The sequence below is a fragment of the Triticum dicoccoides genome, chromosome 6B, assembly GCF_002162155.2.
Source record: "Triticum dicoccoides isolate Atlit2015 ecotype Zavitan chromosome 6B, WEW_v2.0, whole genome shotgun sequence".
In the NCBI taxonomy this organism is placed as follows: domain Eukaryota; kingdom Viridiplantae; phylum Streptophyta; class Magnoliopsida; order Poales; family Poaceae; genus Triticum; species Triticum dicoccoides.
Window position 1 is genome coordinate 267,209,226 of NC_041391.1, and position 15,696 is coordinate 267,224,921.

The following is a 15,696-nucleotide window of genomic DNA, read 5'->3' on the forward strand; positions in this document are numbered from 1 at the left end:
AGTTTTCATCATGCTCATATGATTCGCTTTCGGTACTTTGATAATTTGATATGTGGGTGGACCGGTGCTTGGGTACTGCCCTTACTTGGACAAGCATCCCACTTATGATTAACCTCTATTGCAAGAATCCGCAACTAAAACAAAAGTATTAAGGTAAACCTAACCATAGCATGAAACATATGGATCCAAATCAGCCCCTTACGAAGCAACACATAAACTAGGGTTTAAGCTTCTGTCACTCTAGCAACCCATCATCTACTTATTACTCCCCAATGCCTTCCTCTAGGCCCAAATAATGGTGAAGTGTTATGTAGTCGATGTTCACATAACACCACTAGAGGTTAGACAACATACATCTTATAAAAATATCGAACGAATACCAAATTCACATGACTACTAATAGCAAGACTTCTCCCTTGTCCTTAGGAACAAACGTAATTACTCACAAAGCATATTCATGTTCATAATCAGAGGGGTAATAATATGCATAAAGGATCTGAACATATGATTTTCCACCAAATAAACCAACTAGCATCAACTACAAAGAGTAATCAACACTACTAGCAACCTACTAGCACCAATCCCGGACTTGGGGACAAGAATTGGATACAAGATATGAACTAGGGTTTGGAGATGAGATGGTGTTGGTGAAGATCAGATTGCCCTCTCCCGATGTGAGGAGCATTGGTGATAACCATGGTGATGATTTCCCCCTCCTGGAGGGAAGTGTCCCCGGCAGAACAGCTCTGCCGAAGCCCTAGATTGGTTCCGCCAAGGTTCCGCCTCGTGGCGGCGGAGTCTCGTCCCAAAAGGTTGCCTTCCATTTTTTTCTCATCGAAAAACTTCATATAGGAGAAGATGGCCGTCGAAGAGCCACCAGGCGGCCCACGAGGTAGGGGGGCGCGCCCGAGGTGGGGGGGCCCACCCTTGTGAGCAGGGTGTGGGCCCCCTGGCCTTCATCTTTGGCAACGATTTTTCTTTATTTATTTTAAGGTATTCCGTGAAGTTTTAGGACTTTTGGAGTTACACAGAATAGGCCTTCAATATTTGCGCCTTTTCCAGCCCAGAATTCCAGCTGCCGGCATTCTCCCTCTTCATGTAAACCTTGTAAAATAAGGGAGAATAGCCATGAGTATTGTGACATAACGTGAAATAACAGCCCATAATGTAATAAATATTGACATAAAAGCATGATGCAAAATGGACGTATCACTGTACGGTAAGGACGCCCTCTGGGGCAGGGCCCCCTAGCGAGGGTTTCTTCCCTCATTTGGAAACCTCTATTTCCAAGTCTTCAGAGGCGGTCCTTTTCTTCCCATGAGGAGAGGGGGTTTTAGACTCACCTCCCCGATTATCCTCCTTCGCAAAGGCACTTAGTCCCCCGATTTGGATGTGTAAAGTATGAGGCCCACCTGTGGCTTCTCTATTCCTCCCCTCATCTTATCCTGATGGCACCTGATATGGTGCGCGCTCAAGCATCTGGGTTAATAAAGGATCTGGCGAGCCTTCAGGAAGGGGGGCCGAACACCTGATCCTCTAAGCCTTTCTTATCCAGTCCTGGTAGAGAACAACTTTTCAGAATGATGTTGTAACAAACATAAAGGGCGGCATGTTTGGTAGTGGGATTACTTACTTGGGTATCCGGTCGTTTGCAATTGAGACCCACATCCTCGGTGGTGTCCGTACACTTTATTCGTGATCCGAAGAACGATCCATACATCTCTTTGAGCGCCACGCGGAAGAATTGTTGAATGGTTTGTAGTCCTTCTGGGTTGAACTCCCACATACGAAGAGGTCGATGTTGGCATGGCAGGACGCGATGAACCAGCATTACTTGAATTACCTTGACAAGACTGACATCCTTCTTAAGGAGGTCTCGGATGCGGCTTTGCAGTGTCAGCACATTGTTAATCGGCCCCCAGTCCAGCCCCTTGTTGACCCATGACGCTAGTTGCGATGGAGGGCCCGAGCGGAACGCTGGAGTGGCCGCCCGCTTTGTATCTCGGGGAGCTGTGATGTAAAACCACTCCTGTTGACATAAGTCAGAAGTTTCCATGAAGGAAACCTTTGGCCATGGTGGGTCGGTGCCTTTGCTTATTATAGCGCCTCCACACTCCGCGTGACGCCCGTCAATCACCTTCGGCCTTACATTGAAGGTCTTGAGCCACAGGCCGAAGTGGGGGTGATGCGTAGGAAGGCTTCACACACGACGATAAACGGTGAGTGTGAAGGATAGAATCTGGAGCTAGATCATGGAAATATAGCCCGTAATAGAACATGAGCCCTCTCACGAAGGGATCAAGACTAAAACCTAGCCCTCGGAGGAAGTGGGAAATAAATACGACACTCTCGTTGGGTTTGTGAGTGGGGATGACCTGCCCTTGAGCAGGAAGCCTCTGCGGGATTTCGATGTTGAGATACCTAGCCTCGCTAAGCTTCTTGATGTCCTCCTCTGTGACAGAGGAGGCCATCCACCGGCCTTGAAGGTTGGATCAAGACATGGTTGAAGGTCTGTAGAGCTTAGCTTGAGCCTTGGGTGTTGGAACTTGAGGTGCGGGAGGGGAAGGATCGAGCGTGGGAAAGAAGAGGACAAGCCTTGGACCCCTTATAAAGAGGACGAATATCAATCGTCCCCCACGTGGCCGTTTGGGACTTACCTAAAATCGAGGAGTCATATTAAACAAGCGCGGTTGGGGTACCCACACCTGTATTGATGAGAATCCCGTGATAAGGAGAACATGATCTCTGCTTCGACAAGATGTGCCAATAAAACCGCCTCGCAGCATGCGTAGTGGCTAGTGGAGAAAAACGGTTCGAATAATGACCGGGCCGTGGCGTGATGTCACGCTATGAAAAGTTGTCAGAAGATTAGATTTGTGGAATATTGTTCTCTCTACGGTGGTATATGGAATTTGGTTTTGCAGAGCCGGGCACGATCCTTGTGTTCAAAATCTTCTATGGAGTATTCGAAGAAGGAACCCGCCTTGCAATGCCGAAGACAATTTGTGCGCCGGACTCATCGTCATTGAAGCCTGGTTCAAGGGCTACTGAGGGAGTCCGGGATTAAGGGGTCCTCGGACAGCCGGACTATATACTTTGGCCGGACTGTTGGACTATGAAGATACAAGTTTGAAGACATCATCCCTTGCCCGGATGGGACTCTCCTTTGCGTGGAAAGCAAGCTTAGCAATTTGGATATGAAGATCTCCTTCTCTGTAACCGACTCTGTGTAACCCTAGCCCCCTCTGGTGTCTATATAAGCCAGAGGGTTTAGTCTGAAGGACGAGAGAACAATCATAATCATAGGCTAGCTTTTAGGGTTTAGCCTCTATGATCTCATGGTAGATCAACTCTTGTAATAATCATATCATCAAGATCAATCAATCAGGAAGTAGGGTATTACCTCCATCAAGAGGGCCTGAACCTGGGTAAACATCGTGTCCCCCACCTCCTATTACCATTAGCCTTAGACGCACAGTTCGGGACCCCCTACCCGAGATCTGCCGGTTTTGACACCAACAGTCGTCATGGCTCACGTCAGCTGAGCCTCATGAGGTAGCTGCATGGAACTCTCTGCCCCTCAGGAGTCCTCTTGAGGAGGCTGAATCCTTCGGGGGTCTTGGCGTCGTCTGCCTTGCTAGGCTTGCCCCCTCGTGAGGGTCTTGCTGTGATGTTGTTGAAGCTGGGCAGTACCAGGACATCGATGGAGCCACGTGGTGGGCCGCGAGCAGGCAGGACGGGATACCTGCAAGTCCAAGACGCCACAATTACCCCCGGGCCCAAGGCGCGCTCGGACTTGGCTTCCAGGTGAAGCCAAAGGGCAAGTGCGGATTGCCGCGGGCACTTACCGCCTACGCCCTCGATGACGCGTGGTGACTGATTGGACGTGGGCGACTCCGCTTCCCCATGCTGCCTCGGCAACTGCTCGACTTGCTTAGTCGATGCTGCATGCAGGTGGTCATGATGGCGCGAGGTCGTGGAGGCCGGCGGTTGGCCTCCTTTGACTATAAATGTGAGAGGGGCAGAGCCCCCTGTCCATCTTCCCTTCGTCTTGCTCCTTCTTGCTTCTTTCCTCTCTGTCTTGCTCCCATGGCGTCGCCGAAGAGGTCCTCAGCGGCCGAGAAAGGGAAGGCCTCCAAGGAGGTGCCAGCCTCCCCTCCTCCCAAGAGGGGCCCTGGCCGTCCCCGCAAGCACCCTGTAGTCCCTCCGGTAGCATCTAGGGGGCGCGGCCGCGCACCCCCCAAAGGCAGCATTGCGTCGGGCGCCCGTGATGGCACCTCTTCCCGCGGCAGGGGCTACCGGCCCCGGAGCAGCCCCCATGATGAAGGAAGGCACGCTGTGATTGTGCGCCAGCCTCGGCCGTGATTTTCTTCCCTGGAGGTGCTTCCCGAGTTCGTGGTGTGGTCAGAGAGCCCGGCCGTCACCTCGCTCCAGCTCCCCCGCTTCTTCTCCGGTGAGCTTCCTTCTTTGGGGCTTGCTGGCCTCTGGCTGCAGTTGATGGGTGCTACAATAGAGCCTCATGGGTCAGCATCGAGGTTTCCACCTCTGGCAGCGTGGTGCTGACCCGAGGCTGGCAGACTTTCACCCGCGCGCGTGGCTTGGGCAGAAAGTGCACCCTCCACTTCAAGTACGATGGCCTGGCGACCCTCTACGTGAGGGTATTCAGGGGGGACGGCCGCCGCGTTGGGTGCTGCCCGGAGGACAGCAGCAACGGCGATGGTGGCGATGGTGAACTTGGCCTTGGCGATGCGCGCTCCTCCTCTTGTGGCGGCAGCTCCTCCTCGGATGAGAGCTAGAGCAGCGGTGGCTACGACCGGCCTCCGCGTCGTCATGCTCGTGTCGAGGACGCTGGTGGCTCATCCCATCGCAGCGCTCTAGTGAAGCCGGAGAGGAGCCCAGCCTGAAGCTGGCGGCCGACAAACTTGGACTCATGGCCGGTGTCCCTAGATCTCCTGTGGGAGAACTGGTGGAGCGCCGGGCTACTTGAGGTGCTGCCTGAGGATGCGATGGTGGTGCCATGCCTGCACGCCTTCGGACCCTGATACGTTCCAATGTATCTATAATTTTTGGTTGTTCGATGCTATTATATTACCCGTTTTGGATGTTTATGGGCTTTACTCTACACATTTATATCATTTTTGGGACTAACCTACTAACCGGAGGCCTAGCACGAATTGTTGTTTGTTTTGCCTATTTCAGTGTTTTGAAGGAAAGGAATATCAAACGGAGTCCAAACGGAATGAAACCTTCGGGAACGATCTTTTTGGAACAAACACAATCCAGGGAACTTGGAGTGGACGTCAAGCAACAAACGAGGCAGCCACGAGGGTGCCCGGCGCGCCCCCTAGGGGTGGGCGCACCCCCACCATCGTGGGCCCCTCGTTGCTCCACCGACGTACTTCCTTCTCCTATATATATATCCACGTACCCCGAAAACATCCAGGAGCAACACGAAAAACTATTTCCACCACTGCAATCTTATGTATCCGCGAGATCCCATCCTGGAGCCTTCGCCGGTGCTTCGCCGGAGGGGGAATCGACCACAGAGGGCCTCTACATCATCTCCAAGGCCCCTCCGATGAGTTGTGAGTAGTTTACCACAGACCTTCGGGTCCATAATTGTTAGCTAGATGGCTTCTTCTCTCTCTTTGAATCTCAATACAAAGTTCTCCTCGATCTTCTTAGAGATCTATTCGATGTAAGTCTTTTTGCGGTGTGTTTGTCGAGATCCGATGAATTGTGGGTTTATGATCAAGTTTATATATGAGAAATATTTGAAGCTCCTCTGAATTCTTTTATGTGTGATTAACTTATCTTTGCAAGTCTCGTCGAATTATTAGTTTGGTTTGGCATACTAGATTGATCTTTCTTGCAATGGAAGAAGTGCTTAGCTTTAGGTTGAATCTTGCGGTGTCCTTTCCCAGTGACAGTAGGGGCAACAAGGCACGTATTGTATTGTTGCCATCGAGGATAAAAAGATGGGGTCTATATAATATTGCATGAGTTTATCCCTCTACTTCATGTCATCTTTCTTAATGCATTACTCTGTTCTTCTTGAACTTAATACTCTAGATGCAGGCAGGAGTCGGTCGATGTGTGGAGTAATAGTAGTAGATGCAGAATCGTTTCGATCTACTTGTCACGGACGTGATGCCTATATACATGTTCATGTCTAGATAATCTCATAACTATGCGCTTTTCTATCAATTGCTCGACAGTAATTTGTTCACCCACCGTAATACTTATGCTATCTTGAGAGAAGCCACTAGTGAAACCTATGGCCCCCGGGTCTATCTTTTATCATATAAATTTTTCATCTACTTTTATTTTCATCTTTTACTTTCTAATCTATACCATAAAAATACCAAAATTATTAATCTTATCATATTATCTCTATCAGATCTCACTTTCACAAGTGGCCGTGAAGGGATTGACAACCCCTTTATTGCATTGGTTGCGAGGTTCTTGTTTGTTTGTGTAGATGCGTGGGACTTTTGAGGAGCTTCCTTCTGGATTGATACCTTGGTTCTCAGAAACTGAGGGAAATACTTACGCTACTTTGCTGCATCACCCTTTCCTCTTCAAGGAAAACCAACGCAAGCTCAAGATGTAGCAGACCCTCATTGTTTAGCTTTTCTTTTCTCCCGCAAATAAAAAAAAAGAAGAATGTACCCTGCGAGGGTGTGTAATGAACTGCTGCTGTTATGCCTTTTTACGTTATGGTTGCTGTCCTTGATACTGTGTTGCAGTATTTGTAATTTCAGCGGGTCAAGGTAGGAAGGCTTAGCTTGATACGTGCGGTCGTCCTCCGCCTCATGAGAACCTATCCTTAGGTACTTGACAGGCCTCCCAGGGCGTACACCCTGTGCCCTCAAGAGATAAATATTGTGCCCTCAGGAGATACACCTAATGCCCTCAGGAGCCGCAGCAGCTGCAAAAACGTCCCTTGTAGGAAGAGAAAATTTGTCGAGCGACTTGCTCCCCTTTACGCGAGCACCCTGCCATAGGTTAAGGGCCTAATGCACCGTGTCGCGTTGCCCAGGGGCACATACGTGAGGGGTGCTGGCGCCAGTGGGACTCGATCGAGGGCTCCTCACGAGGATAAAGCCGTAATAACGGGGTTCGGTGCGGTGCGTGCGCGCAAAGGCAAGCCCTGGGCGCACGCACCTACCTAGCCCCACGCGCGAGGAGCGGGAGGGAAAGTGGCGGGTGACTGCCACCTCCCTCACATCCTTAGACCAAAGCAGCTTAGGAGAAAACACACTTGAGGAACCAGCGCTCGTAAATCCCAAATCCATTGAAAAACTTACTAAGAAAACCGCAAGCAACTTCAGAAAGCAAATGAATAGCCGCGTCCGGCACCTAATCGAGTCTTCTCACCAGCACGGAGCTAAGTTCTGCCACTAGGACGTGGGAGGGAGCTCCCATGAGGCCCCAGGGCGACTCTTAGGAAACTCCGGGGCGTGTACATCCCCACTCATTATTACGTGAGAGTGTCACGAGCGGAGACCTTCACAGGCTAGAGCCTTTCTTCAGTGGTAGAAATTCCGGAGGTGCTGGATGTTCCAGTCGTTCTGGATGGGGACCCCGTCATTTGTCTTCAGACGCGCGGTGCTAGGACTGGAGACACTGGAAACCCTAAAAGGGCCCTCCCACATGGGAGAGAGCTTATGCAGCCCCTCCTTGGAGTGCACCCGCCTCAGGGCGAGATCGCCAACCTCTAATGTCCTGGAGCGGACGCTACGGTAGTGGTACCGCCGCAGCGCCTGCTGGTACCTCGCTGCCCGGAGCGAGGTTTGACGATGGCGTTCCTCCCCCAACACGAGATCCATCCTCCGCGTGGCATCCTGCTGCGTTTCGTCGAACGCCAGGACCCGAGTGGAGCGATGCTTCACCTCGTGAGGGAGAACCGCTTCTGCTCCGTAGACGAGGAAGAAAGGCGTTTCTCCTATTGGCTTGGTCGTAGTAGTGCGGATGGACCACAACATGGACTGCAGCTCGTCGAGCCAGCCCTTGCCGCAGGCCTCGAGCTTCTTCTTGAATGTGTGGGTCTTGAGGCCCTCAGGACCTCCACATTGGCTCTCTCAGCCTGCCCATTGCTCCATGGGTGTGCTACTGAGGCGTAGTAGATCTGCGTTCCAAGGTTAGCACAGTATGTTTTGAAAAGATTGCTAGTGAACTGCGAGCTGTTGTCGGTGATGATGCGATTGGTGACCCCAAATCGGCTCATGATTCCCTTGATGAACTTGAAGGCTGATCCTGCTAGGATGGTGCGCACGGCTTCCACCTTCGCCCACTTGGTGAACCTGTCGATGGAGACGTAGAGGTATCGGTAGCCCCCAGGCGCCCGAGAGAATGGCCCCAAGATGTCTGGCCCCAGACCACAAATGGCCACGTGAGCAGTATCGTCTGAAGGCCCTGTGCGGGCTGATGGATCTGCTTGGCATGAAACTGGCATGCTTCACAAGAGCGCACCAGCTCCGTAGCGTCGCTGAGCGCGGTGCGCCACACTACTAGGAAAAGGCCTGCTAGTGGCGCACCTATTTTGCCTACTAATGGTGCACTACTGGTGCGCCACTAGCACCACACCATTAGTATTAAATACTAATGGTGCACCACTGGTGCGCCATTGGTGTGCCATTAGTATAGCCCAACATGCGCCATTAGTATGCCTCCCAGGGGGACATATTTACCCATTTGCTTTGGCGTACTAATGGCGCACTTTGGGGTGATGCGCCATTAGTATCGTTTCTACAGTGCGCCATTAGAGTGCTGAGTGGTGCGCCATTAGTATGAATATTAGGGATTTTTTTTATTTTCTGGTATTTGCACAGGTTACAAAATATATTATTGGACAGGATATAGACAACACCACATAGCAACAGCAGATTCATCGAATACAATAAAAGATTTGTCTCCGAATACAATTCATCATATTAGTCTCCGAATTCAAAAGACCGAACAAAGATAGAACATTACAAGTCTCGAGACCGCGAGTAGCGAGTTTGTCTTCACATTACAAGTCGATATCGATCATCTAAACTACCATCACATAGAAGAGAGCTGCGGTCATCATGATGAGCATAATCGAGATGAAATTGGTCTTCATCCAGTTCCTCCAACACTCCGTCCTCTCTCCCGCTAGATAGCGCGCGTATCTAGATTCCGCCTCCGCCCTAGTGGTGTACCCTTTGTAACTGTTAACGCTGAAACGGTGAACCTGTCTCCGACACTCCTCCCAGTCGTCGTAGACTCCGGGAACCTTACCCTTGTACATGACATACGACGGCATCTCTATGCACTAGCTAAACAACAGACAATACATAAGCAATATATAAGTATGCAACAAAAGGATCGGAAGAGAAAAGCAAGACATTAATAGCACGATTCATGGTCCTACTAATAGATAGCATCGATTACATCTAAGTTGAACAACTGTCCAAACGAAAGAGACATACAAGTTCATTAAAGTTTAATTACAACATGAGCTAATCGATGGTTCAGAACTACACATAGCATCACTACTTTCGACTCGACTCATGGGACCGGAGCGTGGATGAAGCCTCCGTCTTTCATGATGGTCATGAAGTCGCGGGCGTTGCCAGCCTGCATTTGTAGCGTTGTGTCTATCTCACTGTTGGACGGTTGATATCTGAGGTAGAACTGCCCCGAGGTACGAAGGACATCTTGATGGATGATTTCTGCAAACTCCGACTGGATGCGAAATAATTCTTTTCTGATGTCTGCATCCTGGATTGCCGCCAAGCTTGCGGTCCAATCTTCGAGATTATTTGGTAGCAGAAGGTGATTACGGTCCCATATGATCGCCCGCATGTGATGGAGGGCGTAGGAGGCATCCTTCTGACCGCCAGGCAGCTGCTTGACGCAGGGGAACATCGTATTGTGGGTGAACACGTGCCTGCCGTACCTACGAACTGGCATCTTAAAGGTGCCTCCAGATGTGGTGTAGCCGGGGAGAGCATCATCAACAACTTTCTTGATATTTGTGTAGTCTATCTTGGAGTCACGGTCCGGGTCAAAATACGTGGCCATGGAATATTTCGGGCTTAAGAGGATGAGTGTGCAATGTGTGTCACTGCACAGAACACGGAATGTTAGAAAAAAAAGAACGATCGAAATCTAAGAAATCATATGTTACGGGGCGGTTAGGGGATGACTTACTCGGGAAAGTAAGGCACGAGGAAGTTATCCTTATCTGGGTTTGCCAGAATGACGCCTTCGAGGTGTGAACTCGCGACTTGCCGGTCCCCAGCGCTGCCCAAGATCTTGGCATGCCTGTAGAAGGGGTCGACTATCCCGATGTCCGGGGTCTTGTCTCTAATGATCCACATCTCCATACTCAGCGAAAACAGCCAAACAAAGGTGTAGTGCAGCAGATGAAGGTTAAATATGGCAAAGATGTCATCAAACTGCAGGACGATTGTACCCCCGATGGCACTCTCCACAAAGCCCTTTCCCTCTGGCACCTTGGCCACGAAAACCGGGTATGCCACATCATTCTAGGAGAGACGCCGCTTCTCAAAAGAAAGAACACTGTCATGAAGACTCCGCATAGCACCGGTTGCAGCATTGAGCATATTTGTTGTTAGCATCGCCCTACCCGCCACATGCACCCTCCTCGAGATATCCTTAGGTGAAGGTGGCCCGTCCTTAGCACGGATCGTACTCGGTTCCGGCTCGCTTGCACCGGCGCCCTTGTTAGTCTTTCGTTTCCGTCCCTTCTTCTTAATCTGCTGTAATGGGATCGAGTTCTGCTCACAGACCGCCTTCTTGAGCGTGTTGGGGTTGACAATATTTCGCACCTCGGCTATCTGAGGCTCGCTGAAGGCGGCAGCTGGAGGTGTCTCCTGAGAACTAAATGCCAGACGATGCCTGTTGCAATTGGGTTTCTCCGCGGTACCAGCTAGATCGTGGTCGTCTTTTTCAGGGTTGGGTTCTTGAGAAGGAGGCCCGCAGAATTCGTCACCGTACCCATGTTCGGCAAAGTACTTATCAACATTGGTAAATGTACCGTCGTCATTGTCGTCGCCGTCCGGATCCTGTGCCATATCCATGTCCGGATCCTGTGCTATAGGGATGTCCGGCATGTCCGGTAGCATTGCGGCGATCTTGCCATTGCTTGGCGCCAGCACGACTGGCAGTCTTGTCTGTGGGGTGGTGTCCCCTGCCCCCAAACAAATCTGGCTCTTCGGCCAAAGCAAGGGCCAGCTTACGCAGGCGCTGAGGGTCATCACATCATATTCGTCGGCCCCAGCGGGTCGAATTGGGGGTAACAACTCGTCGTAGCCTGGCAGCACCCGAACCAGTTCAACCCTATACACGGTGGGTGGTATCGGATTACCTGGAACACGGGGTTGCCTAGTTGAACGATTCTGCCCTTGGCAACATCGACCAACTCGCCGCCCACGAAGTACAGGAGAGTGCAAGGAACGTCGGTGGCGCCCTGCGAAAACATGTAGGGCGTCAGGGTTGCCCAGTCAAAGGCAAGGAGATGAAGTCATCGGCTGAGAGGCTTAGTTACCGTGATGCCGTCGAGCTCAGCTAATGTCGAGGCACTGCCAACGGCGGGCGTGCAACTGACGGAGGGGCCGCTTGCTGGCGAGGTGCCGGATGGCATACACCCGGGTGCATTAAGCTCCAATGCTCGTGTTGGCGCCGGAGACACGAATACCGCCTCCGCCGAGACACCAATGGCGCTGCGTGCGCGTTGTGCGAGTTGCTGGCCGTGAAGCTGGGAACCGGGGGCGGCCCCTGTTGGACGCCCGCAATCCACGTCGTCAGCCCCTGAATCAAGGTAGGCACCATGGCGGTGAGCGTCGTTCTCAGTTGTTGTTGCACTTGCTCTTGGACAATCTCTGGAATCCGCGCCACTTGTGCCTTGAGTGCTTCAACCTCGCACGACTGGCATTCTGAGCTGGTCTTTTTCTCCTTTCGCGCACCAGCGGTATATTATGACGACCATTTTGTGAACAAGCCTTTGCTGGCCACACGACCAGCTGATGACGGCTTACTGAGCTTATCCTTGTTTTTCATTATGTTCAACGCCCTATTTAAAGGGGTGTCGAAAGGGGAGCTCTGAGATGACCCCGTGCTACTGCTTTCAGTGTCCTGTGGAAGGAATGTGAACCATTTGGAAATATTGGGGATTAATTAGAATGCAACCAGATGGAGCTAATTACGCGGGGGTGTATTCCTTACCAGAACAAGCTCAAGCGCCCTGGTCTTCGGATCCGTGGTAAGCTCCTTTTTACCGGGACCTCCTTGTACCGGGCCCTGACAAAGGTCCTGGTCTGCTTGTCACGGTATTTCTCGAAGTCGGGCGGTAGGCCTTGCTCGACACGCTCCACGTCGTCCTTGTCCCATATAGGCTCCGCCACTCTGTAACCGCCGGGACCGAGTTGGTGGACCTCTAAGTTCAACTGCCACATTTCTTTCCCCCATTGACTTGATTCAGAGGTTGCGCTGCTCTCGCACTTGATCTTGAACTCCTTGTAGTCATCTTCGCTGATCGAAGGATTTTTCGCCTTGATCTTCTCATAACTATCACCTTTTTCAATCATTGCCTTCACCGTGCTTCTCCAAGTAGACAGGGCCGTGCTCATCCTCGTGAGGGCGGCACTGTTCACTTTATTCCCTGAGAGGCGTGTGTTTGCAAAGTCAGCGGGGAACTTGTATCATTCGTGCAGCTTCGTGAAGAGGAGGCTGTGCAAATTCCCTCGGTCCTTATGCCTTAGGTTCTCAGTGTTGATCGAGACGGTGCTCCGGAGAATGCACCCGAGCTGAACCGAGTACCCTTTGACTAATTATTTGGGCGCCGTTGGATGCCCATCGGAGTTCACTTCAGTAAATTCCTCCTTGACGGTGCCGAGCACGTTCGGGCGCCGGTCCTTCCAATGCCTCTTCGGTTGGCTGCCATCTGTGCGTGCACCGCCATCATCAGTGGTGGCATCCTCGGCAGCACCATCAGTGGTGTCATCCCCGATGCCACTAGGGATTGTGTAGTCAGGATTGGTGTCTTCCGCGGCATCGTCATAGCGGTGAGGTTCTTCCTCCATCTCCTAGGACAGCTCCCAGAATTGCTTGACGCTCGAACCGCCGGCCTAATCATTGTGGGCCATGTTTCACTCTAAATAGGAAAAAAGTTTGGTCAAAAAGTTGGTTATTGTCAAGGAACAAGATCATGGTCTCATCATTTAGGGTTTGTCGACACCGAGGCATCCTAAAAGCTAAGCTTTTATCATTTAGGGTATGTCGACGCCGAGGCACCCTAAAAGCCTAAGCTTTCATCATTTAGGTTCTTATCGACACCCAGGCACCCTAAAAGCCAATGTTTTATAATTTAGGGTTTGTCGACGCCGAGGCACCCTAAAAGCTAAGCTGGGAAGGAGAATTCTAAGTTGGGCCTAATCACTTGGCTCTATTGCCACCTATGGTTTAATGCAGCAAGAATAAAGGGGCAGATGATCCTACTTAATTAAGTACTAAGACCCCGGCCCATGCATTAGTCACAAGTACCCCATATGTCCTATTTTTAGCAAAGTCATGTTAAAATTCACGGAAAATTTTAGCATGACCTTTGCTGAAAATAGGACATATGGAGTACCCGAATTTGCCGGAATGGAAGTTAATCAACATTCCAGCAAACTCAAGTGCCTCTCGGGGTACCTGCAAAATCATCACGACACGATGGTTAGAGAAAAAACCCAGCAAACTAGCAAAGTTACTGATGTGTTTACAGAAATTGTTTTCTGTAAAAGATGATCATCATCTTTACAAGTCTTTCTCAATGTGATCACAAGTAATTCAGAGGCATCACAAGTAATTTAGAGCATCACAAGGCATTAGTAGTTCAGTACATGAACAAGTTTTACAAAGCACATCAATATGTACTGTATTTCATTGTGGAGTGATATACAGTATGTTACAGCAAAGAACCAGCTTAATCCATGCCTCAGCTTATCAACAGTCATTACTTGTCAAATACAGAAGAAGGAACAATTTATTTGTGACATAGTTACAAATGATGACAAAATAAAGCAACACCCTGCACTAGCCTAAAAACAAGTGAAGTTTCACCCATATAAGAACAAGTGAATTCAAGTCACATTGACACTCCTGGTTTTCTACAAACACCAAGTACTAGGGCACACAGAAGTTCTGAAATTTGTGTGCCTAACTGAATTAACTAAATTTTCAGTAACCGAATAAACTGAATTTTCAAAACTCACACACTAGTGTTAATCCTAAGACTAATAGTTTGTTGTGCAGTATAGCTACACTTGTATATATGTAGGCAAACTCACACACTAGTTAACCTGGACAAGGGTTTCCGTAGGCAACATCTATGTTTATTCTGTAGGCAAATATATGCTGTCCATTTTTCTATGTTTGTAGGAAAGCTTAATTACTGTAATCTGGATTGTTGCTTGGTCCTCTTTGTAGAAGGCCAATTTCTGTCAGGTTACTTGGTCCTTTTTTTGTGTTTCCACATGGGGGGAATGTGATCAGTTTGTGTTCATTACAACACAAACACTGTAATTCATCTGCTCACAGAAAAATTAATAACCAAAATCAAATGACAATAGGTGTCCCAGGTTTGACCCCATGATACATGCTATCCTGGGATTATTCCTCTTCTGAACAAACCATCATGCATCATTTTCTAACCAAGGCATAGCTCAGGAAAACCACTTGCATTGACCAGAACTAGCTGATTACCCCAAATCTCATGGTAAAATTAGCAAGGCAGAGCATTTCTCTTAGATATAATCAATACCAGAGGCACCTATCTTACCTCTACAGATATTTGCCATGTTTTGTTAGGATCCCATTAGCACTCGAAGCAGGAATCACACACTAACTACATTGCTTCAGCCACATGGACTGTATAGAAAATTTTGGTAGTTGAAGATACTTATAAATACCCAATTACACACAAATGCTCATAGCACTTGATACCATGCACTGTTACTGTTATATATATATACAAACAATGCTCAGAGAACTTGATTGTGTGTGTAAGGTGCCACTGCCCACCCTAGATAGGTTAGAGCAGCAATGGTTGTAAGTTGTAACTAAAGAGGGAGTATGTTTCATGTTAATTTATTATACCCCTCACCTCTACGCATAAATAACATTCAGAGAATATACAGGTGCTTGTTACATACTTACATGACCATAGCAAGAATGACACACTCAACTTCATTGCTTCAACCACATGGATAACAGAGCAAATGTTGGAAGTTGACAATATACTCATAAATACAAAACTATACACAATAGGTCCCAGGTGTAGCACTGCTCAATTCAATTTCCACTGCACATATCTACTTCAATTTCTACTAAAATTCACCTTTTCAGCAGCAGATGCGGGGCAGAGAAGTCAGATGGCAAGGAGGAGCAACAACAAGGGGGAGAGGGAGGGGATGGGCGGACTACCTGGCTTCCTCGTCCTCGCAGATGGTGGCGAGGGTGTGGATGAGGCGCGGTTTGGGGTTGGCCTCCTGCTCGACGATGCGGGAGATGAGGGCCTGCGCGCGGTCTAGCAGCGTGTCCTCCGTGGCCTCCTGCTCCGTGTCGGCCGCCTCCGTCTCCTCCTCCTCCTCGTCCTCCTCCTGGTCCTCCTCCTCCGGCTCGGGGCGCGGGGGCGGTGGCACGGGAGGAGCTGCAGTGGTG